At 44.9% G+C, this 24,277-nt stretch overlaps 1 pseudogene; it reads right to left on the bottom strand.

Annotated features, from left to right (window-relative positions):
- Positions 1-3,211: 3,211 nt before the first annotated feature.
- Positions 3,212-23,324, bottom strand: LOC120999048 (annotated as a pseudogene).
- Positions 23,325-24,277: the final 953 nt, after the last annotated feature.

Genomic DNA, 24,277 nt, shown 5'->3' with positions numbered 1-24,277 from the left:
CTCCTGCAGTCGCCATCTATGGATTAAGACCCACAGCTCAGAAAGTAGAAGAAAAGTACGGAGCGGATGTCAGACTCTTTGTAGAAAAGGACTTCTATGTGGATGTGTCATGCCCCACTCTGACGATGTGCGTAGGTCAGCCAGGATTGCAGCACGAGTCTAGTATTTGTTTTGATGCTGTGCTGGATCCGCCTCGCATCAGGTGCACTGGGTGGAGTCATTAGTTTAAATAGTCTCCAGCTAAAGTGCTCTGAGCGGATTATACTCATCATTGTGGTCTTGGAAGCTAGGAAGGAAGGTTGGCTGTTTGTTCCTGCTCTCAGCAGATAAGTGTCTTTTCTTGTTTGGTTGTTTATGTCATCTTACCCATCCAGGTTCTGTGCGAGCTGGCAGCTCCTTTCTCCCCACTTCACCATCTCAGGGAGTTCAGGGTTCTGTTAGTATAGGCTGGTGGACACAGCAAATCTACCATCAAGATTTGGTCTGTGGGCTGAGCATTGCAGGGAAAGAGGTCAGGGATAAATTAGGAGGTGACCCTTCCCCTATCTCTCGTCTAGAGCCTGGTTGGTGTGTTATCTGTTTAACTGTGATCGTCCACCATGACAGGATGACTGTCTGAAATCAATGCCCTCAGATGAGACTGCAATCAGTCTTCTTAAAAGAACCCAGGAGATGCTCTCTCTGTCTAACCTGAGGCTACACAAGATCGCTTTTAACAGCCATAAATTGATAGAAGCCTTTCCTTCTCAGGACCATTCAGAAGACTTGAAGGATTTAGACCTAGGCTTTGACTCACCTCCGATGCGACAGAGCCTTGGCCTACTCTGGGACATAAAAGCTGATACTTTCACCTTTCAGGTTAGCAGAGAAGAAAAACCCTTTACTCGCAGAGGAGTACTGTCGGCCATAAGCAGTTTATATGACCCACTAGGATTTGCAGCTCCTATACTCATCGAAGGTAAAGCTATGTTAAGAGACTTCACCAGAGAAGGGTCGAACTGGGATACTCCTCTTCCCATGAAGGAAAGAACCACATGGATGGCCTGGAAGAATTCCCTTACAGCCTTATCAGATCTTCACATAGCTCGTCCATATGTTTCTGTACCAACTACCAAGGTTGAGACACAAAAACGTTGGGTTTTCTGCGATGCTTCAGTCAAAGCAATTGCGGCTGTAGCTTACTTGAAGACGTTAGATACCAGCGGACAATGCCATGTAGGGTTCGTCATGAGTAAAGCGAAACTAACGCCACTCCAGGAACACACAATACCACGCCTGGAACTATGTGCCGCTGTGTTAGCGGTGGAGTTAGCCGAACTCATCGCTGCAGAAATGGACCTGGAGATTTAATACTCTGAGTTCTATACAGATAGCAAGATAGTACTGGGATATATCTGTAATGAAGCTAGATGCTTCTATGTCTACGTCAACAACAGAGTTCTAAGGATCAGAAGATCTACCTCTCCTAAACAATGGAAATATGTACCTACACATCTCAACCCTGCGGACCAAGCAACTAGATCCGCCGCTGCTGACCGTCTCAAGGATACAATTTGGTTTACAGGACCCACCTTTTTGTATAAACTGACTACCTTCATGGTGGAAGTATCGGCTATCATAAATGCCAGACTGCTAACTCCGATTTCTAGCGATTCTGATGACCCAACAGTTCTCAAACCCGCCACACTGCTTACCCAAAAGACTAAACAAATTTGTGCTCCACCTGGAGAATTTAATTCCAAAGATCTTTACAGGAATCGATGGAGACAAGTACAGAGTCGCTCAAACTCGTTCTGGGACAAGTGGAAAAAGCAATACATTACCACTCTGCAACCGAGGAGAAAGTGGCAAACCAGCAAGCCTAACCTCCAGACCGGCGATACAGTCCTAATGAAAGACTGCCAGTCATGAAGAAACGAGTGGCTGTTAGGTCTTGTGACTAAGACATTCCCAAGTAAGGACGGAATTATACGCAAAGTATAATTGAAAATACGTAGACAGGGAGAGACCAAATTGTTCCTCAGACCAGTAGGAGAACTCGTTCCACTGTTTGCATCCAACGAATACAATAGTGACGTCGGTTGACGTCAAGCGGGGAGTGTTCTGTCCCCAGATGCAGATCCAGTTGTTTTTCTGTGTGTTTATCAGCTTGACATTGCATTTAACTGTGTTGTAATTCATTTGCATTATATTGTATGCTAACAGCACCATCTACTGATGAGTTTATGTATTTCATCCAGCCTGTTTTTCCTATGCATTATGGGAGTCCTAGGGCATTGGGGGTAGTTCCTGGTTCTTTCTAGTCTTATGCTGGTACAGCAAGCAGCCACCATCTTATGTCTCAGGAGCCATACACTCTCACTGGTTTTCCTGCCCCATCATGTTATTCAGTCTGTTTTTAAGTATAGTCGGTAAGGACACTATCTTGTGACATTTTCCATAGTTTATATATGTTACTTGTATCTGATAGCTCACTACTATCATTGTATTATTTCATGAACTGCATGTATAGCAGATTATTCTGTGTCTTATGTACCATGGATATTTATGTTCTAAAATACTACTGTTTTATTCTGTAGTTTCACTTTTCCTGTCAATCTACTATCAATAAAAGAGAAAGTTAAAGCAGTACAGTTTTCTCTTCTTCAAGACAGAGAAGGTTTAGCTACATGTCAGATTACACACTGTGCTAACGTGTATGAGGACAGTATAGCCATTCTTCATATAAGATAGGGACAGGGGCTATTCATAGTATTTAGTATATTATGCAGACTAGATAGGCCAAATGGTTTTTATCTTCAGACACATTCTATGTTTCTATGGAATCTTGGAGCCTGAGAGAGGTCATCAAAGAATTAGACAAATTGGACTTTTCTGTGTTATGTGCTTTGTCAGCCCTACTCCGTCCAGCCTAGCCTCTCTATCTCACATCTGCGTCTTTGGACATTTGCTTCCATCTACCAGGGAGGAGTCCAAGTACAACCCGAGGACAACTTGCCCCTTAGCAAGCGGATATGCAGTACTCTATACCTGGGGGTATCTACAGTTTGTTTTGTTTTGTAACATTTGCAATGGTAATGCTATGTACAGTAAAGCATGCTCAGTTGTTCCAGCATGAGGCAGACAAGGCCAAAGTTAACAATCCTGGCCCATCCCTCACTGAAGCTAAGGTTGTGGGCAGCCTCTACCACCTAGCTCCAGAAGTTTCCACTCAGAGTAGCTGTAAAAAGGGAGGAAGATGAAAACAGAAAACACAGAAAGACACCCTATGCACCCCAAAATAGAGGCTACAACTTCTGTCCTGCATACAGTAAAACGAGACTCTTATTAAATTTAATCTGGCCTGGTCTCTGACTCAATGCATGCCCTACCGAACACCCACATGGACATTAACACCATAGGCACCGCTGAACCACCATCAGGAAGGGGCTCACAGCAAAAGGGAGTGCCCAAAGGGAGCACAGGGTGGCCCTTCTTCACTTCACCGACCCCAGGGTTAGAGGGCTTGATGAAGTACACTGTGACATATTGTCATCAGGGCTGCTACCACTATTTCTGGCCATTATATTTATCTGGGATTTGTAGCAGTTTATTCATCTATATGCTATATCTTTAGTTTGCAGTTCTCACAGATCTAGTAGGGAATACTAGCTCCCATCCACTGCACACAGAAAACAGAGGAGAATTTGCTTCCTAACTTTCTCATACTCACTGAGAAGCAGCCCCAGTATCATGGTGGACATTACAGAGAATTACTGACCTTTAATGATGTGAATGTAGCACTTGGGCTGCTATATAAAGTGTTGAGAAGTACCTGCAATGATGTCACCATCATGTGACCAGTGCAGGAGAGGACAGCAATGAAGAGGAGAAGTCCTGGGGGAAGATGCTGTGGTGAGGTCTGCTACATGAGGAGAGGTAAGTGAAGGGGGAGGCAGAGCAATGCTGGGAGTTGTGGTTATTTAACTGGGACTGTATGTTAGGACTGAATGGAGGGATGTTATTTACATAGAACTGTGTGTTGGAGGGGGTCATGTTATTCTCATGGGACTGTATGTTGATGGCGGCTGTGGGAGGAAGTGATGTTGTTTACATGGGACTGAATGTTGAGGGGGCAATGTTATTTACATGGGACTGTATGTTGAAGGTGGCTGGTGGGGGGAAAGATGTGTATTTACATGGGACTTAATGTTGAGGGGGTGATGTTTACATGAGATTGCATGTTGGAGGCGGCTGGGGAGGAGGTGGTGTTATTTACATGGGACTGTATTTTGGAGGGGGCTGGAGAAATGGTGTGATGTTACTTACATGGGACTCTATGGCAGAGAGAGGGAATAGTGTTATTTACATGGGACTGTATGTTGGAGGGGCTGAAGGGAGGGAAGTTATGTTATTTACGTAGGATTGTATTTTGGAGGGGGCAGGAGAGATGGTGTGATGTTATTTACATGGGCCTGTATGGTGGACAGAGGAATATAATTACAGGGGGCACTGCAGGGGGCATTATAAATACTGGGAGCACTTCAGGGTGACCATTATAACAGTAGGGGGCAGTATAAATAATAGGTGCACTGTAGGGGTATTATAAATCCAGGGGACATTAGGCGTTCTTATTACTACTGGGGGCTCTATAGGAGGGACTTATAAATCTGCCTTTTTTCTACTAAGAGCACTATGGGGGGGCCTTATTACTACTGAGGGGGCCGGAGAGAGCTTTATTACCACTGGGGGAAAAATAGGGGGCCTTATTTCTACTGGGGGTTCTGTGAGGGTATTATTATTACTGGGGGCTCTTCTTCTAATGGGGGCACTCTTGGGGAGCATCATCACTGTTGGGGGCACTGTAGGGGCCAGTATTACTAATGGGGGAATTCTAGAAGGGAATTACTATTGGTAGGACTATGAGGAGCACTATTACTATGGGGGCACTCATATTTCTTCAGGATAGTATTTGGGGGTATTGGGGAGCACAGCGAGCAGCAGAATAACACTGTGGGGACTCCAGGTTGGGGGATAATGATAGAAATGTGGGGAAGCTAAATGTCTGTGTGTCACACTCTGCAGAGACGAGGCGCGGCTGAGAGAAGTTATACGAACCTAATGGAGAAGATGATGACAGAGAGGATCTACATCAGAGGATGTGACAGGTATGTGCTGCTGTATAGCAAGTACAGCAAACTGCGGTGTGTGGGGGGAGGGGGGAGACTTAGAGAACTGGGACATATTTATTAGGGCTTGGGGCCCCGGATCTTTTGAGACTCTAGCAACGCCCCTGGTTCTGGTGACGAACAGGGTTCTCCTTAGGGCTTCCGCCCAGCAGCGAGCCCGGTGACATCACTGACACTGATGGGCAGGCTTTAGCGCTGCCCTAGCCTGTAGGGCCCGCCTCCGTCCGGCAGTGTGTTATTGTAAATAAAAGAGCCCTTGCCCTGCGCGATCCAGTGCAGGGCAAGGGAGAGCATCAGAGCATGAACTGCTCCGATGCTCTTGTCAGGGGGCTGCCTGGGTGAAATTATAGGTATGTCTGGGTTCAGGTCTAAACCCGGACAACCCCTTTAAAAACCTCCTTGGTTACACTGGATTCGAATATTTTACCCATTGTAATTTATTGACAACTTTTACAAATACTGTGGCCATATTTGTAACTGCCCAAAATTCAACCACATGGGTTTTCCAGTATCCGACTTTTCTATGAACAAGCTAGGGGACAAAGCGGAGTACAAAGTAGGTGCTCGTCTGCTCACCACTTGAAAGCCTGGCTCTAAGATTTGTCTCAAGCTATCAACTTGAAATAAAATGGGTAGATATTTTGTGATAATTCCTTGTATCTCCTGAAACTGGCGACTGTAGGAGGTGACAACCCTCAGTTGTTTGTTGTCCTCACCTTCCCTACTCGCTGTACTATGTGTAATCAATGTCTCTCTATTCACATGTTTTACTTTCTCTCCTGCCTGCTTCAAAATACGATCACTGTACCCGCTCAATGTCAATCTCTCAAACAGAACTATTTGTTCTGACTCAAACATTGAATCTTCTGAGCAGTTTCGGCGGATTCTAATGGTCTCACCATAGGGAATGCCTTTTATTACATTTTCGGGTGGCATGATGAGGCTAAGCCGGGTGTTACCGCTTGTGTCTTTTCTATAATTCCTGCTAACCACCTTGCCCGCCTTATTCGATAGCTTAATGTCCTTTGGTCCGGCCGAGATCCCGCACCTGCCTCGCCGGGCCGGGGCATTCACACTGCGATGCTCATTGTTGGCACAGCATCGCTTTAACTACTGGGCATGCGCCGGCGAACGACACGAAACCAGCAGCAATGTGGCGAGGCAGTGTGTAGGGGCGGGATCTCGGCCGGACTGAAGGATAACGCAAGGGAATAGGAGGGCGGGCATAGGCAGAGGCTGGAGCGGGAAAACAATGAAAAAAGGCAAAGCAGCCTGGGCTCCAACACAGTGAACGCCGCCCCTGGGCACTTGCAAGTGCTAATTTGCATATGAATCAAAGGTCATTTTTCCAGCTTCTGCAAGTCTAAAGAAAATGACATTCATGTATAGGTATGCTATAAGACAATGTAAGCACTGTATATGGCCATATGGTGGTGACAGACTCCCTTTAAGGACCATTTCAGGTCTGAAGTCACTTTGTGGGGCTTACATAGTAGAAAGCCCCATAAATAACCCCAGTTACTCAAAACTGATTTTACAAACTTTGTTAACCCTTTAGGTGTTCCACAAGAATTAAAGGAAAATGGAGATGAAATTTCTAAATTTCACTTTTTTAGCAGATTTTCAATTTTAATCCATTTTTTATTTTAACACATCAAGGGTTAACAGCCAAACAAAACTCAATATTTTTTACCCTGATTCTGCGGTTTACAGAAACACCCCACATGTGGTAGTAAACTGATGTAAGGGCACACGGCAGGGCGCAGCAGAAAAGTAACGCCATATGGTTTTTAGAAGGCATATTTTGTTGGACTGGTTTTTAGATGCCATGTCCCATTTGAAGCCCCCCTGATACACCCTTACAGTAGAAACTCCCAAAAAGTTACCTAATTTTGGAAACTAGGGGATAAGGTGCCAGTATTATTGGTACCATTTTTGGGTACATATGAATTTTTGATCATTCATTATTACACTTTATGGGGCAAGGTGACCAAAAATGTAAAATTTTGGCACAGTTTTTATTTATTTTTACAGCGTTCACATGAGGAGTTAGGTCATGTGATATTTTAATAGAGCAGATGAGCAGATCATTATGGACGTGGAAATACCTAATGTGTACTTTTTCTTATTTATTTAAGTTTTACACAATAATAGCATTATTTTTTTTTAAATTATGTTTTAGTGTCTCCATAGTTTGAGAGCCATAGCTTTTTTTTTTTTTTTAAACCATTTGTTTTTTATTTCGGTTTTACCAAAAGTACAATACAATAGTCAATTACATTTTTCTCACATCAATGTAAATTACATAAATATTACAATGTACAGTTGATCTTTTAGTACATATCATGATGTATAACCAGTGTATTCTTTACTGATTAGCTGTAATGTACCTTTTAATGAACATTTTAATAAACATTGTGATGAACTTTCCATGAACTGTCCCCCCCCCCTCCCCGTCCATGCTACCCTTCCTCCCCCTTCAGTATATCTATATACTGCGATCCTTACACCAGGACACTTTGAGGTCCACGTATCACAAATTTCAAGAAACTTCAAGAAACTAATGGTATTTTTACTGTAAGAACAAAGAGTGCCAAGGGTCTGATGGGTTCAGTTTCAGAAACCATTCCGTATGTAGGAATGGCCGCACCACTTCCCGTCCTTCCTCTATCGTGAGAAAAGCTGAAATGTATGGCCTCCACTTCCCAAAAAAAGATTTAGTTAGCTTGGATTTATGGTATTCTGTTTCAATTTTCTCCAAGTTTAGACATTTCTTAATGTCTTGAAAAGTTTCTGATACAAGGGGGATATTTCCTAGTAACCAGTGCCTTAGAAGGCTCCTCTTGGCTGCTAAAATTACCACATGTATCACTGGGGGAAATTTTGCCTTAGCTGTTTCTGTTTGTTTGTGGAATAGGAATAATGTTGGATCTACAGGGAGTGTTACCCCCATTTTGTGCTTGATTTCATGTACGAAGCTCTCCCAGAATTCCTTCACCTTTGGGCAAGACCACAGACCATACAGAACATCTGTATTTGATAATTGACATTTTGGACAGTGTGTGATCCTGCCCGCGTTTATTTTCATTGGAACTTTGGGGGTATGGAAGCCATATATCGCTTTGTGTATTATTTTATATTGAGTCTCTCTCCATATCTCATTGCCTATCCATTTACACACCTTTCCCCATCCCTCCACTATGTCTCTGGGGAGGTCTAGCTCTGGAAACTCGCGGTGCCACCCCTGGAACAGTGCAGCGTCTCCCCTCCGGGATACTACCTCGTTTATCGCCCCATATATTTTGTCTAGGGAAGATGTTGAGTTATCCGATCCCACTAAGGAGTCAAAAGGGTTGATTCTCTTTTCTTTTGAAATATCTTGCACTCTGGATTTCAAGAAAGCTAGCAGTTGATAAAAAGCTAAAAAATGGGAGCTTGTGATGTTATATAATGTCTGGATCTCCTCAAAGTTCATATATCTATTCTCCACTTTGTGCCACAGGTGCTTTACTTCCCTGATCCCTATACTTCTCCATCTAATAAACTGCTTGTTTATTGCGAACGCACAAATTTCTGGGTGGGTCCATATTTTCATGTATTTGGATAAACGTACCGGTAGGTGGAATAATTGCCTAACCGCTTTCCATGCAGCAATTGTATCTCTTAGCAATATACTTAATTTGACCGCTCTTGGAATTTCAGAGTATTTCGTGTGTAATATGGCGTTCAAAATCCAGGGTTTGACCATTTCCGCCTCAATTGATATTACTGAATAGTGCTATGTGTCTTTTAGTCAGTATATACTATGCCTCATCAGTCCCGCTAAATTGTACCTCCTAATGTCTGGCATGCCAACTCCCCATTGCCTCTTGTCCTAGTCAACTTGTTAAGAGATAGCCTCGATTTTTTTTCTCTCCATATGAATTTTCTAAATTCCCTGTTGAGGTTCTGGATGTTTAATTAGGATTGGTAGTGTTTGCATTGGATATAGTAATTTGCTAAAACTCATCATTTTTATAAGGTGGCAGCTGCCCAAGAATGATAAGGGTAAGTTTCTCCACCTCTTAAGTTCTGCTATAATCTTACTGAATAGAGCGGGATAATTTTAAGGAATAAAGTTGATCCAGAGTTTTCCCTATTCGGATTCCCAAATATTTTATTGAAAGTGGTGCGATGGTCACCGGACAAGCCTCCAGTGGGAGACTGTTGCGGTTTTTAGTTGGAGTCTAGTAGCTCACATTTGGTCGGGTTTATTTTAAAACCGGAAAGTTTACCGAACTGTGTTAAGATTTCAAAGACTTTGGGCAAGTCTACTCGGGGTTGGGATAAAAATAGTATTAGATCGTCGGCGCACAAGGCAAGCGTCAGCACAATCTTTCCTATTTTGATCCCTGAGGTAACTCCGGGTTTTGCTAGCTTCCTGGAAAGCGGTTCCAGGGCTAGGTTAAAAATCAACGGTGATAGCGGGCAGCCTTGCCTGGTGCCTTTCTGAAGTTGGAAAGGTTGTGACAGGTACCCAGGTATATGTATTCTAGCTGTGGGATCTTTATATAGGGACGAGATATATGTTCTGAATGGCCCCGTAAACTTCATGGTGTCTAGTACCTTGTTGAGCCACCCCCAATTTACATTATTGAAGGCTTTTTCAGCATCTAGCAATGTTGGGGCTGGGTATATATTTGGTGATATCTTTATGGCATCTAAGACTGCTAATACTTTTTTAATATTGTAGACTGCTGATCTTCCCGCTATAAACCCTGTTTGATGACATGACACCAACTTAGGCATGATCATTGACAGCCTGTCCGCCATTATTATTATTATTTTTTTTTTAATCCAATAAATATTTTATTTTCTTCAAAAATAGTAACAGAGCATTTCAACATTTAGACAAAACTGGAAAAGATAACAATACACCCTAAATAAGCTTATAGACATAAAAAGAGGATTACTATCGTTTTAGTATCATAACATTTCATGGCATTAAGTCCGGCTCTATACACTCAACCCAAATACCTTTAAACCCAAGTGTTCCCCCCCCTACCCTTGGCTGCTGTCGCTGGTAACCCGGACCCCATACTTCCCCCTCCGTACCCATCCACGTGCACGTGCAGCGCCAAACAGGATGCGGCAATCAATCCACCTCACTGCTATGGATAGCGGGCTATCAATACCTTACCTTCTCCGCCTCTCAATCTCCTCATAAAGCTTTATTTGGGACATAATCCATCTCCACTCCTCAAATGCAGGGGATATGGGGGAACCCCATCTCTTAACTATCAGAGCCTTTGCAATCAAGCTACCCTTCAGCTAGATAAACTGATGTACAGAAGAATTTGGCTTTTTTGGTATATAGGATCCCAAGATCACAGAAATCATATCCGGTACACAAGGTTGGGGGAAATCCCCCTGAAGTGCTGTGAATACCCGCTTCCAAAACCGCTTTATTACGCGACATTCCCATAACAGATGGATATATCCAGCGTCTGGGCGCGGTCCGCCATTATTTTTGATAAGTATTTTAAGTCGTTGTCAATTAGTGAGATCGGACGGTATGAAGACGGTAGAGTACCGTCTCTTCTTGGCTTCAGTAATACCTTTATATACGCTGTGTTCATATCTGCAGGTATTGGGAGCCCTTTCAACATTTGGTTATATAGAGCTGTGAGTGTGGGGGCTATTTTAGGGGCCAATATTTTATAGAATTCATTGGTATATCCATCTGGGCCTGGGGTTTTACCATTCCTAGATAAACATATGACATTTAAAACTTCCATCTCTGTAATAGGTTGATTACGTTTTGTCATGTCCTCTTCCGATATCTGCGTTAACAGTGAAAGATATTCGTGTGTATTATCTCTATGATCTTCTTAGTCTGTGCTCATATATGGGGTTTTAAAAAAGTCTCGTAAAATCCCCACTATCTCCTTGGGGTTGTGACATACTGTCCCTTTTGAATTTTTTAGGGTGGGTATTGTGGATGTGTATCTTTGACCTTTAGCCAGGTTCACCAAGAGTTTACCTGATTTGTTCCCAAATTTAAATAAATGAGTCTCTCTTTCTAGGCCATAATATTCTTCTTTCTGTTTTAGCCACCTTTCATAGTTTGCTTTAGTTACCATCCATTGTTGTCTATTTAGTGGAGATGGATTTGCACGAAATTGTGTATAGGTTGCCCGCAATGCCTTTGATAGTTCCTGAATTTTAGATTAGATGGTTTTCCTTAACCCCCTGGTGAAGGTCATAATTTGTCCCCGTATAACCGCCTTTCCCGCCCTCCTTTCCCGCCCTCCAGGTGAGGGTCTCCGCTTTCCGAGTTTGTGTCCCAGTATTCAATCCACCAATGTGTGAGCTTCTCCGCAAATTGTTCATTCTTAGCTAAGTCTGAGGGGAATCTCCACATATAGTCACTACCTCTTGGGACCGTATCTAACATATCTAATATGACCGGGGAGTGGTCAGATATGACAAGATCACCTATCTCTATTGATGTTGTTTTTTGCAGTACACTCCCAGACACAAAAAAGTAGTCAAGTCTTGACCAAGAGTTATGGACTGCAGGAAAATGCGTGAATTCTCTTCCCTTTGGATAAAAGCAATGCTAAGCATCAGTTAGATTCAAATTCGACATCTCACTTTGCAGTATCTTATCTCTGTGTCTGGGGGTCACCGCCTGTTCCTTGTTTGATTTTCTGTCTTCTATGTGTGACATTACTGTATTCATGTCTCCGGCTACTATTTTGTTAGGGGCTGTATCTTTCACCAACATCTCCCTAAGGGTACTTTCACACTTGCGTTGTTTGATTCCGGCAGGCAGTTCCGTTGCCTGAACTGCCTGCCTGATCAGGCAAACTGTATGCAAACGCATGTCATTTTTTCTGACTGATCAGGCATTTTTCAGACTGATCAGGATCCTGATCAGTCAGAAAAATGCATTGCAATACCGGATCCGTTTTTCCGGTGTCATCAGGAAAAACGGATCAGGTATTTATTTTTTTCTCATTTTTAAAGGTCTGTGCATGTGCAGACTGGAAGGACGGATCCGGCATTCCGGGATTTTGAATGCCGGATCCTGCACTAACAGTCTTCAGTTTTTTTGGCCGAAGATAAAACCGTAGCATGCTACGGTTTTCTCTTTTGCCTTATCAGTCAAAATGACTGAACTGAAGACATCCTGATGCATCCTGAACGGATTACTCTCCATTCAGAATGCATGGGGATATGCTGGATCAGTTCTTTTCCGGTATAGAGCCCCTGTGACGGAACTCTATGAAAAGAAAAACGCTAATGTGAAAGTAGCCTTAGTTCCCTAAAAAAATCAGTGTTGCTATCATTAGGCCCATATATGTTGTATATGCTCCACGTGTCTAGCGGTGAGCTCATACAAATATGCGCTATTCTACCCTCTCTGTTTTCTAGACATTAAATCGTCATGTGAGCCAGTTTTTTGTGAATTAGGATCAAAACACCACCTTTTCGCCCTGCTGCTGGTGCGCCCACTACCCGACCCACCCACAATTTTTGCATGCGATCATAATCCGATTCCTGGAGGTGCGTTTCTTGTAATACGGCGATATCTGCGCCAAACCTTTTTAGGTGCCTTAGTACCATCAGTCGTTTCTGTGGGGACTTCAGCCCCTTAACATTCCATGTGATAAATCTAGGCATTATATAGCTTTCCTGTGATATCTGCGGATCTGTACCTCTTATTGTCTGTCTTTCCTGACTCTTTATAAGTAGCATGGACCTTTATTCCCCAACCTATTAAACAACATGTTAAAACAAAATTTTTTATAAACCATTGATCCTCCTTTTTTCGATTAGTGTCACTGACTTCTCCTCTTCCCAGCATGATGCCTCTCCTCTCCCTTTCGAACACATCTCTAAAACAAGCTCCCCCTTTCCCTGCCTATAGTGAAATCAATGTTATGACTCGATATTATGACTCGGAACTGGCAAGTTGCAGATTCCTAAAAGAGAATTTTATTTTTGAAATTTTTCTAATTGTTATCATATGCACATCCTCATTTCCTATGCATCTATAGTTCTACACAATGCCAGTTCCCTTGTTTTAAATCTTCTGGTCCCATCCATCCTGCTCTTTCCACTTTTCTACCTTTTCCCCATTGTTAAAGTTATTCATTTCAGACAAACATTAAACCATATAACATATGCATTACCACTTCCAACTCAAGGTAATTACAGTCCTCCGCCACTGTATTTCTTTCCTTTCTGAGTTTTTTTTTTCTTTCTGGTGTTCTTTCAGCCATCTGTATTACCCAAATCGGGTCCCGGAGCTGCTATGTTCTCCGCGGATCTACGACGCCCCCAGGCCCTCGTGAACGCGAAGTTACTTCTTTCAGCTCGCCATCTTGGAATGCCGATCTGGCTTCTTGCGGTGAGTAGAATGTGGAGTAGGATCCATCTGAGGAGTATATCTGCAATATGGCGGGAAACAAGGCAAATTTGGTTTGAGAGTGATATAATTCTGAACAGATAGTTAAGAATTCCTTCCTCTTCTTAGCCACAGATGCCGAAAAATCCTCAAAGATCATCACTCTGTGACCCCTGAGTTCCAGCGGTCCTTTGTGGCTTTTGTAAGCCTTAAGTATTGCCGCTTTATCGGGAAAAGTCCAGGTATCTAGTGATTACTTGTCTGGGGCGCTGCCTCAACGCTGGATGCTCTGAGTTATCCTTCTCCCTTTGCGCCCGATTCTGTGGGCTCTTTCCACTTTGCAATTCATCGGGAGCAGTGGCGGATCCAGAGCCTGGTCTCGGGAGGGGCACTTTCAGATTATTTTCTGTCCGCCGCCACAAAACAATGGTGCTTATAGTACAGACTACACAGTGTATGTTATATGTGTATAACAAACATATTTCACATGAAAACTTACAATTATTACTTGACTTGGCCCTTGGGGATCTCGGACACCACTTCAACACTTTGGCTGGGGGGCTCGGTGGAGCTGATGTGTTTTATCCTAATGAGAAAGATTTCATAATAAGGATTTGGAGAAGGGGCAGAGGAATAGCAGAGCAGGGAGAGGATGGTGCTGCTACTAGGGGGTCATACCATGGGGGAGTAATAAAGCCATAATGCCCCCCCCCCCCAGTAGAAATAATTCTCCTTATAATGTGACAGTTCAAAAAATACCCCCTTGTAATGCCCCCACGTGAGCTAATGTCCCCATAGTGCCCCCATAATGTGCCAGTATAAAATACCCCTATATAGTGCCCCCAGTAAATGCCCCCATAGTGCTCCACACCCTCATTCCTCCTAGTGCGCCCATAATGTACCAGTATAAAATGCTCCAGTAGATGCCCTCAGTGTCCCCCATAATTTGCAAGTATAAAATACCCCTTCTTAGTGCCCCCTGTAGATGACCCCATAGTACTCCTCTCCCCCTTCCCCATAGTAAAAAAAAACACAAAAAAAACCACATACTTACCTCCATGTCAGCGATGCGATGCAGCCTCTTCCGGCCTGTGTCCCGCACTGTACGGCTCAGGCGGCGCAATGACGTCATCGCGCAGCCTGCGCCGGCCTCTGATAGGCTGCCGGCCTAGTGCCTGCAGCCTATCAGAGGAAGGGAAAGGGACACGCCTCTCCCTCCCCTGCCTCAGCACAGCCATCTGTATCGCTGTCCTGAGGACGGCGATACAGATGACTATGGAGATGAGCGCTTCCACAATGGAAGCGTTCATCTCCCTGTGCCGCCGCCGCCAGCTCGGGGGGGGGGGGGAATTGCCCCGTTGCCCCCCACCCTGGATCCGCCACTGGTCGGGAGGTTGAGCGCCTCAGGCAGATCTTTTTCGCATAATGCGAATACCTGTACTGGGAATGACTCTGGCACCCCTACCAGTCTCAAGTTATTCCGGCGCCAGAGGTTTTCGAGATCTTCCATCTTCTCACTCAATCTCTTGTTATCCTTCAATAGGTCGTCATTGACACTGCGAAGCCGGCTCTGTTCTTCCTCCAACTTGGAGACTCTGTCTTCCACTTCACAAATACGTTGACCATGATCTGCTATTTCTCTCTGCAGGTGCGATAACGATTCCGCCACAGTGCTGGACAACGATTCCTGGAGGTCAGGTAGGATTCTGGCCGCTACTTCTAGGGCTAAGCGTTTGTAATCAACACTCACGGTGTCGTTAGAGGGTCCGCCATCTTGGTGTGTACGGCGGGCGTGCTAGTTGTCTTGTGTTTGTTACCCTGCCTAGTTCTGCTCCCCATATGCTCAATGTACCGGTCCATATATTCCGGCAGTCGCTGGGAATTCTGGTGTACCCCAAATTTCGGGTATGTTGCTTACCAAGTCGGCTGGTTCCAGGGTTTTTGCAGGACAATGGAGAGGAGCTCTAATCTGCGTGTCCGCTCATGCTGGCGCCGGAACCAGAAGTCACCATAGCTTTTTAATAGAGCCGGTCGTTACGGACGCACGGATACCTAATATGTGTGTTTTTCCTTTTTTGTTCCTATTTTTTATTATGAAATCTGGGGAAAGGGGCATTTTTTTCTTTTTTTTTTTACTTGAAACATAATTTTTTGTTTATTAAAAATCCTTTTTTTTGTTTACACTTTATTTCTGTCCCACTCTGGGACTTCAACTTTTTGGGGTCTGATCCCCTCTGCAATGCTTAACAATACATCTGTATTGTAATGCATTGCCTGTTAGTGTATGACACTGAGTCATAAACTAACAGGTTGCCTAGGAGACCCAGCCTGAGGCTGGATCTCCTGGGCACCCATAGAAGGGGTAGGTCCCGATGCCGTGCAAGGCATTGGGCAGCCTCTGCACGGCATCGGGCTGCCTTGTCACGCATCGGGTCCTCCGCCAAAGCAGTGCGGAGACTCAATGCACTCCTTCACCCGCCGCAAACCACTACTATGTCGCGGTCAGTGAATGGGTTAATCCGCCAGCATTACTGTAAACAGTGATGCCGGCAGATACAGCAGGGGCCCGGCTATCAGGGACTGCCGGATCCCTGCAGTGATGAGCTGTGTGCGCCCGATCACCATGATGTACTATTACGTCAAAATGCGGGAAGTCACTGACTTCCATGACATAATAGTACGTCACATTTCGGGAAGAGGTTAAGGACTATTGTTGTATCTGGCAGCAATATATATCTTTTTAGCGCAACCTGCGCTAAATAGCTTGCAATTGTTTGGCCGCTGCAAACAGCGACATCTGCGCTACATCTCCTGTGTAACGTGTGCGCAGCCTAAAAATATCTGTGACATCCAGTGTACTTTTTCCATATCCGAAATATCAGTGACATTCAGTCTAATTTTTTTGCTGCTGGCGGCAGCGACATTACCTGCGCTACATCACTAGTATAATTCCTGCAGAGGACCCTGTCTGGTAAGGGTTTTTACTGTAACAAAACACTTATGCATAAACGGCTGCTAACCACTCTTTGTCCCAGACAAATGAAACTTAACTTTTACTTATTTTATTAAAACAAGTGAGAGAAATGTAACAAGTGAGCTAACTAAGGGATTAAAATCACTGTACCCCATTAGGGATGCTATTAATGACTGGTAAGTAACGTGTATAAGCAGGCGGGGTGCACTGACCCGCACTGCCTTCCACCACAGTCCCTGCTGTATTCGCTAGGGTATTGCACTGTGCCTGGTGTCTATTATAACCCCACAATTGGGGTGTAGATTGTAGTATAAACCTATTAGCACTGAGTGTTTTGCATCAAGGACAGATATCAGTCTAGCTCAATGGAGTGCAGCAAATTAAAACTTAAATTCCGCCCCCCAACATGTTTCGCCAGCTACTCTGGCTTCATCAGAGGTATCAGGCGGACATCTCCAGTATAACGTTAGCACATCCGAACCATCAGTGACATTCAGTGTAATTTTTTTCGCCGCTGGTGACAGCGACATTATCTGCTCTACATCTCCTGTGTAACGTGTGCGCAGCCTAAAAATATCTGTGACATCCAGTGTACTTTTTCCGTAGACTGTGTCCACTGCGGACAGTTACATTACCTGCGCTACATCTCCTGTACAACATTTGCATATCCAAAATATCAGTGACATTCAGTCAAATTGTTTTGCTGCTGGTGGCAGCGACATTACCTGCGCTACATCTCCAGTATAACATTAGCGCATCCGAAATATCAGTGACATTCAGTGTAATTTTTTTCGCCGTTGGTGACAGCGACATTATCTGCGCTACATCTCTTGTGTAACGTGTGTGCAGCCTAAAAATATCTGTGACATCCAGTGTACTTTTTCCGTAGACGGTGTCCGCTGCGGACAGTTATATTACCTGCACTACATCTCCTGTATAACGTTTTCCCATCCTAAATATCAGTGACATTAATTCAGTGTCATTTTCTATTACGCGCTTGTGACAGTGACATTACCTGCACTACATCTCCTGTAAACGCTTGCGTGTCCTAAATATCAGTGACATTAATTCAGTGTAATATTTTATTAGCCGCTGGTGACAGCAACATTACTTGCGCTATACCTCCTGTATAACATTTGCGCATCCTAATATTATCTGTGACATTCAGTGTACTTTTTTTTATAGACGCTGCGGACAGCGACATTATCTGTGCTACATCTCCTGTTTAACGTGTGCGCATCCTAAAAATATCTGTGACATTCTGTGTACTTTATTTGCGCATACACTTATAAAACCTGCGCTACTGTACGTGTGACATACTTGCAAGCATATATACCATTTAATATGCGCAAGGCGAGCAGTAAGGGACGGGGAAGTGGCCGTGCTGCTGATGGTGCACGCAGAGGCCATGGCCCTGGGCGCGCTGAAACTGTGCCTGCTGCCAGAGCACAAGAAGCACACTCATTCATGATACCTAGCTTCATGTCCCAGTTTGCAGGGTGGCGCAGGAAACCACTCTCAAAGTCAGACCAGTTGACCAGGTGGTCGGTTGGATTGCAGCTAGCACATCCACTTCTGTGACGCAGCGTACAGATGTCTATACCCCAGGCCTTTGAATGAAAACGCAAATACCCAGCCACCCACCCACAGGCCATAATACTAAATGCGCACCTTCCATATTGCTGGCCCTGGAAATGATGCATTTAGGCTTGTGGACACTGAGGCTTTCCGCAGCCTGATCTGATAGCAGTGGCTGTCCCGCGTTACTCTGTCCCCAGCTGCCAATATTTTTCACGGTGTGCAGTCCGAGCCTTACACCAGCATGTGTCCCGTAACATCACCCATGCCCTGACCAACGCAGTTATTGGGAAGGTCCACTTAACGACTGACACATGGACAAGTGCTTTTGGCCGGGGACGCTACATTTCCCTGACGGCACACTGGGTGAATGTTGTGGAGGCCAGGAGCGAGTCATACCATGGGATAGCACTGGTGCTACCAACGCCAAGGATTGCGGGCCCTACTTCCATAAGGGTTTCCATCACCACCTACATTAGTGGCTGCAACCCCCTCCCCCTTCTCCTCCTCCACTTCCACCTCTGAATTATCCTCTTGCATTACCAGACATCAATCAGTAGCTGGAAGCAGTGTAGCACTGCAGTGGGGAAGCGGCAACAGGCCATGCTTAAACTGCTTAGATGACAAACAGCACACTGCCGTAGAGCTGTGCCAGGGAATAAGGGAACAGACTTAGCTGTGGCTCTCGCCACTCAACCTACAACCAGGCATGGTTGTGTCTGATAATGGCAGTAACTTGGTGGCAGCTTTGGAGCTCGGCAAGCTCAGACACATTCCATGCCTAGCCCACGTGTTCAACCTAGTGGTTCAGAAGTTTCTCAAAACCTACACCAATTTGCCTGTGCTACTGGTGAAGGTGCCCATTTCCACAAGTCATCAACAGCTTCCGCCTGTCTGGCACAGCTGCAGCAGAGCTTGCAATTGCTAGCTCACGACTGTTGTGCGATGTGAGCACGTGCTGGAACTCCACGTTCCACATGTTGGCCAGGATTTGTGAGCAGCAGAGAGCAGTAGTGGAATACCAGTTGCGACATGGTCGCCGCCTTTCCAGTCAGCTTCCTCTCTTCACAAGCGATGAGTGGGCATTAATGTCTGACCTCTGTGAGGTTTTACGCAACTTTGAGAAATCAACACAGATGGTGAGCGGCGATAACGCTATCATCAGCGTAACCATCCCACTTCTGTGTCTACTCAAACGATCGCTGCTCACAATGAAGGCGGACGCTTTGCATGTGGAAGAGGTGGAAATGGGAGAAGACAGTACACAGGATGATAGCCAGACCACCCTCAGTTCGTCTTTTCAGCGCGAATTGGATGATGAGGAGGAGGAGCAGGAGACAGTTGCCTCCGCTACAGAGGGTAGTACCCATGGAAGTTTTATTCCATCTGTTCAGCCTGGGTGGGTAGAAGAGGAGGAAGAGGATGAGGAGATTGAGAGTCATCCTCCTGATGAGGACAGCGAAGTCTTGTCTGTTGGGACTCATTGTACGCATTTTGGCCAACACTGATTACTGGTTATTCACCCTTCTCGACCCCTGCTACAAAGAGAACTTCTCATCTCTCATTCCTGTGGTGGAGAGGACGAGCAAAATGGTGCAATACCAGAAGGTCCTTGTGAAAAAATTGCTCCAAAAATTTCCAGCTGACAACGCTGGCTGCAGAGTACGTAGTTCCTTGGCCAACCGAGGAAAGGAGACGAGGGGAACACACAGCAGTTCCAACAGAGGCAGGGCATCACTCTCCAAGGTCTGGGACAGCTTTATGACATCCCACCAGCACCCCTAACCTGATGCGTGGCCTAGTGTCACAAGGAGGGAAGATTTTTGGAAGATGGTGAAGGAGTACGTAGCAGACCGTGTCAGCGTCCTCAGTGATCCCTCTGTGCCTTACAACTATTGGGTGTCTAAGGTGGACATGTGGCACGAACTGGCGCTCTATGCCTTGGAGGTGCTGGACTGCCCTGCCGCCAGAGTTTTGTCAGAGCAGGTATTTAGTGCTACTGGGGGCATAATTACTGATAAGCGCATCCGCCTGCCAACTGAAAATGCTGACCGGTTGACTCTTATAAAAATGAACAAGGCCTGGATTGTCCCTGACTTCTCTACTCCACCAGAGGAAAGCGGCTGAACATAAAGGCACTCTAAATGTGGCTTTTATGGTGTATTTAATACACTGCATTCCCATGCACCCCTTCCACCACTAAAACGGTATACCCTTTTCTCCTCATCCTCCATCATATCAACATGCTTATTAGGCTGCCCTTGCTCCAAATGTTTTAGAGGGTCAGCTCAGCAGCAGGCCCTCACCCATAATGTTTTAGAGGGTCACCAGCAGGCCCTCGCCCATAATGTTTTTAAGGGTCACCAATAGGCCCTCACCCATAATGTTTTTGAGGGTCACCAGCAGGCCCTCACCCATAATGTTTTAGAGGGTCACCAGCAGGCCCAGCCCATTATGTTTTTGAGGTTCACCAGCAGGCCCTTGTTCATAATGTTTTTGAGGGTAACCAGCAGGCCCTCGCCCCTAATGTTTTAGATGGTCAGATCAGCAGGAGGCACTCACCCGTAATATCTGTAAAGAATAAATCAAGGCAACTGGACTTACTGTAGATTTCTTGAAAACGTTTCACTCGTTCTTCCAACGAGCTTTCTCAATTCTGAGTGACTGTACAAGAATTCTCTGGGAATAAATATGTAACTGAATCAACATCTGGTAATTATACCCAGCATGGGGTCAAAGGTCTTGAATCCATTATCCTAATTGGAGTCAGTAGGTGATAATGACCTCCCAGAAAAAGGTGTCAATACAGCATTGTATGTGGCAAACAATAGATGTCTAACCCCCCCCCCCCCCCTATTCAAGCTTGGCTTCTCTATTTTTACGTAGATGGCCTCCTTCACACCTTGTTTGTACCAATCGGCCTCCTTATCCAAAACACGTACTTGACTGTCTTCAAAGGTGTGACCTGTTTCTTTTAGATGTAAGTACCAGGCGGAATCTTGACCAGAGGTTTTGGCTCTTCTATGCTGAGCCATACGCTGATGTAGTTGTTGTTTTGTTTCGCCGATATACAGTTCTGAGCATTCCTCATTGCACTGGACTGCATACACAATGTTGTCCATCTTGTGTTTAGGCGTTGGGTCTTTTGGGTCAACCAGTTTTTGCCTCAGTGTGTTGCTGGGTTTAAAGCAGACAGGGATGTGATGTTTATTAAAAATCCTTTTGAGTTTCTCAGACACCCCAGCTACATATGGGATAACCATATTCTTGCGTCTGTCATGCTTCTCGCTTTCACTGGTAGTCTTGGTGCTCTTTCTTCTCCTTCCTTCTGTTTTGACAAAGGCCCAATCTGGATACCCACAAGTTTTAAGTGCCCCTCTGAGGTGTTTGAATTCCTTCGCCTTGGCCTCTGTGCTAGTCGGGATTTTCTCTGCCCGGTGGTGTAGAGTCTGGATGACTCCCAGTTTGTGGTCTAGAGGATGGTGGAAATCAAATAGCAGGTACTGGTCTGTGTGTGTTGGTTTTCGATAGACCTCTATTCCCAGCTTCCTTCCCTCTTTCACTGTTATAAGACAGTCCAGAAACGCCAGTTTGTTGTTCTGCATATCTTCCCGCGTGAAATTGATGTTAAGATCCACTGAGTTGATGTGGTCGGTGAAAGCCTGTAACTCTTGTTTATGAATTTTAACCCAAGTGTCATCCACATATCTGAACCAATGACTCGGTGTAATTCCCATGAAAGTGGTCAGGGCTTTCCTTTCTACTTCCTCCATGTACAGGTGCCCTACAATACGTGATACTGGCGATCCCATAGCACAGACATGTTTTTGCTTGTAGAACTTATACTTGAAGTAGGTGGTACTCAGACAAAGGTCCAGTAAGGCACACACTTGGTCTGGGCTAAGTTCTGTTCTGCAGCCTAAAGTGTTGTCTAGTAGCTTCTGTTTCCTGACTGTTTCAATTGCCTCTGTAGGGGGTATGCAGGTGAAGAGGGATGTAACATCATAGGAGACCACTGTTTCTTCTGTGCCCAATACCAAATTTTGGTGGTGAAATCCTGAGAGTTCTGTATGTGATGTGTGTTTCCAACCAAGGGCGCTAGGATTCTGGCTAAATATTTTGCCACATTGAAGGTCATAGAGTTGATGCTGCTGACAATTGGCTAGAGAGGGGTCCCATCCTTATGTATCTTAGGAAGTCCATAAATACATGGAGGGGCTTCCCCAGGGTAGAGGCGATGATACATGGCCCGATCAACGATTTTGTCCTTTTCTAGTTGTTGTAGTAGTTCTATAACCTTCTTCTTGTAGCAACTGGTTGGGTCTCGTCTTAGGGCCTCATATGTGTTGTTATCATCCAGGAGTGTGGTCACCTTAAGTACAACCGTGCATCTTCCTTTATCCGCAGGCAGGATGGTGATGTTTGTGTCTTTCTTCAGGGATGTAACCGCCTTCATTTCTTCCCTAGTCAAGTTTGAAGGAGGTGGTTTGGCACTGGCCAGAGCTGCAGACACTTTAAGGCAAAGTTGTTCAGCCTCACCCTGTGGTACTTTGTTGCTGTGGATTGAGGCTTCAGTGGCTGAAATAATATCAACTATCGGTATGGTTCTTGGTGTGATTGCGAAATTCAACCCTTTAGCAAGGACATCCATCTCAGGCTGGGTGAGAACCTGGTCTGAAAGATTCTGCACCCATTTCTCTTTGTTTTGCACTGTCCTTGTTTCCACCTTTCGCCTCCATGCCAGTTCCTCACTGGTATGGCTGTTTGCAGTTCGGGATAACAAAATGCAGAACTTGTTCTTCTGCCTCTCCTTGCTCATAGTGTGCTGAGCTAGCTGTGCATGTGCTGTGAAATCTGCTACTTTCCTCCACGTTTCAGTGGGTAGCTGCAAAGTCAGGTCCTCTTCCAGCTGACTGATAGTTTGTTTCAAGGCTTCAACTGTGAAATGGGTCTGTCGTACCCGTTCATTTAGTAGTTGCTTCTGGGCTTTTTGTAGAATCATCTCAGCTCTGTGACCCTTCACCTTGGAGTCCAAACGGATGCTGCATGGTACCAGCCCCGGTTTTCGGCATCTGAGGTTGAAACGCAGGTGGTTTCTATAGTCTGCCAGTTTTGTTGCTGTCTTTTCATATTCTCGTACAAGTTTAAGGGTTTTTCCCCCAAAATGTGTTGCAATATGTCTGTGAAGGTTCTCATTTATCCAGGTCATGGTATATCAGTATCACCTACTGACTCCAATTAGGATAATGGAATCAACACCTTTGACCCCATGCTGGGTAAAATTACCAGATGTTGATTCAGTTACATATTTATTCCCAGAGAATTCTTGTACAGTCACTCAGAATTGAGAAAGCTCGTTGGAAGAACGAGTGAAACGTTTTCAAGAAATCTACAGTAAGTCCAGTTGCCTTGATTTATTCTTTACAGATATACCATGACCTGGATAAATGGGAACCTTCACAGACACTCACCCCTAATGTTTTAGAGGCTCAGCTCAGCAGCAGACCCTCAGCCCTAATGTTTTAGATGGTCAGCTCAGCAGCAGACCCTTACCCCTAATGTTTTAGATGGTCAGCTCAGCAGCAGGCCCTCGCCTCTAACGTTTAGATGGTCAGCTCAGCAGCAGGCACTCGCCCCTAATGTTTTAGAAGGTCAGATCAGCAGCAGACCCTCACCCCTAATGTTTTAGATGGTCAGATCAGCAGGCTCTTGCTCCTAATGTTTATGAGGGTCACCTGCAGGCCATCAATCATAATTTTTCAAGCGTGTGTATGATGCTCTCCTTTATGTGTAATAAAGGGTGTATAGGAGTGCTGGTTCCTTGTAATTTTTGGCAGCCCTTTCACTTAGTGCATAGGATTTATGAGTGTAGGAGTCCCACTACCTGAACAATTGTACCACAATGTGAATGAGGCCCTCCTTTATGTCATATACAGGTTGTATCGGAGTGTCTCTTCCTTTTAATTTTTGGCAGCACTTGCACTTTATATACAAGTAAATATGCAGGAAAGAATGTTTCCTAACAATTTTTCCTCTAAAATCAATTTTATCTTTGGTTTTGTGCGTATTATTGTCAGTCTGTAAAAGTGGCGTACTACTCGGACAACATCGTTCCCAGCAGCGACCTGGGAGTCCAAGATGCATCCAGACATCGTCCCCATG

The sequence above is a fragment of the Bufo bufo genome, chromosome 4, assembly GCF_905171765.1.
Source record: "Bufo bufo chromosome 4, aBufBuf1.1, whole genome shotgun sequence".
Lineage (NCBI taxonomy): Eukaryota > Metazoa > Chordata > Amphibia > Anura > Bufonidae > Bufo > Bufo bufo.
This window is presented reverse-complemented; position numbering and strand designations above follow the sequence as displayed.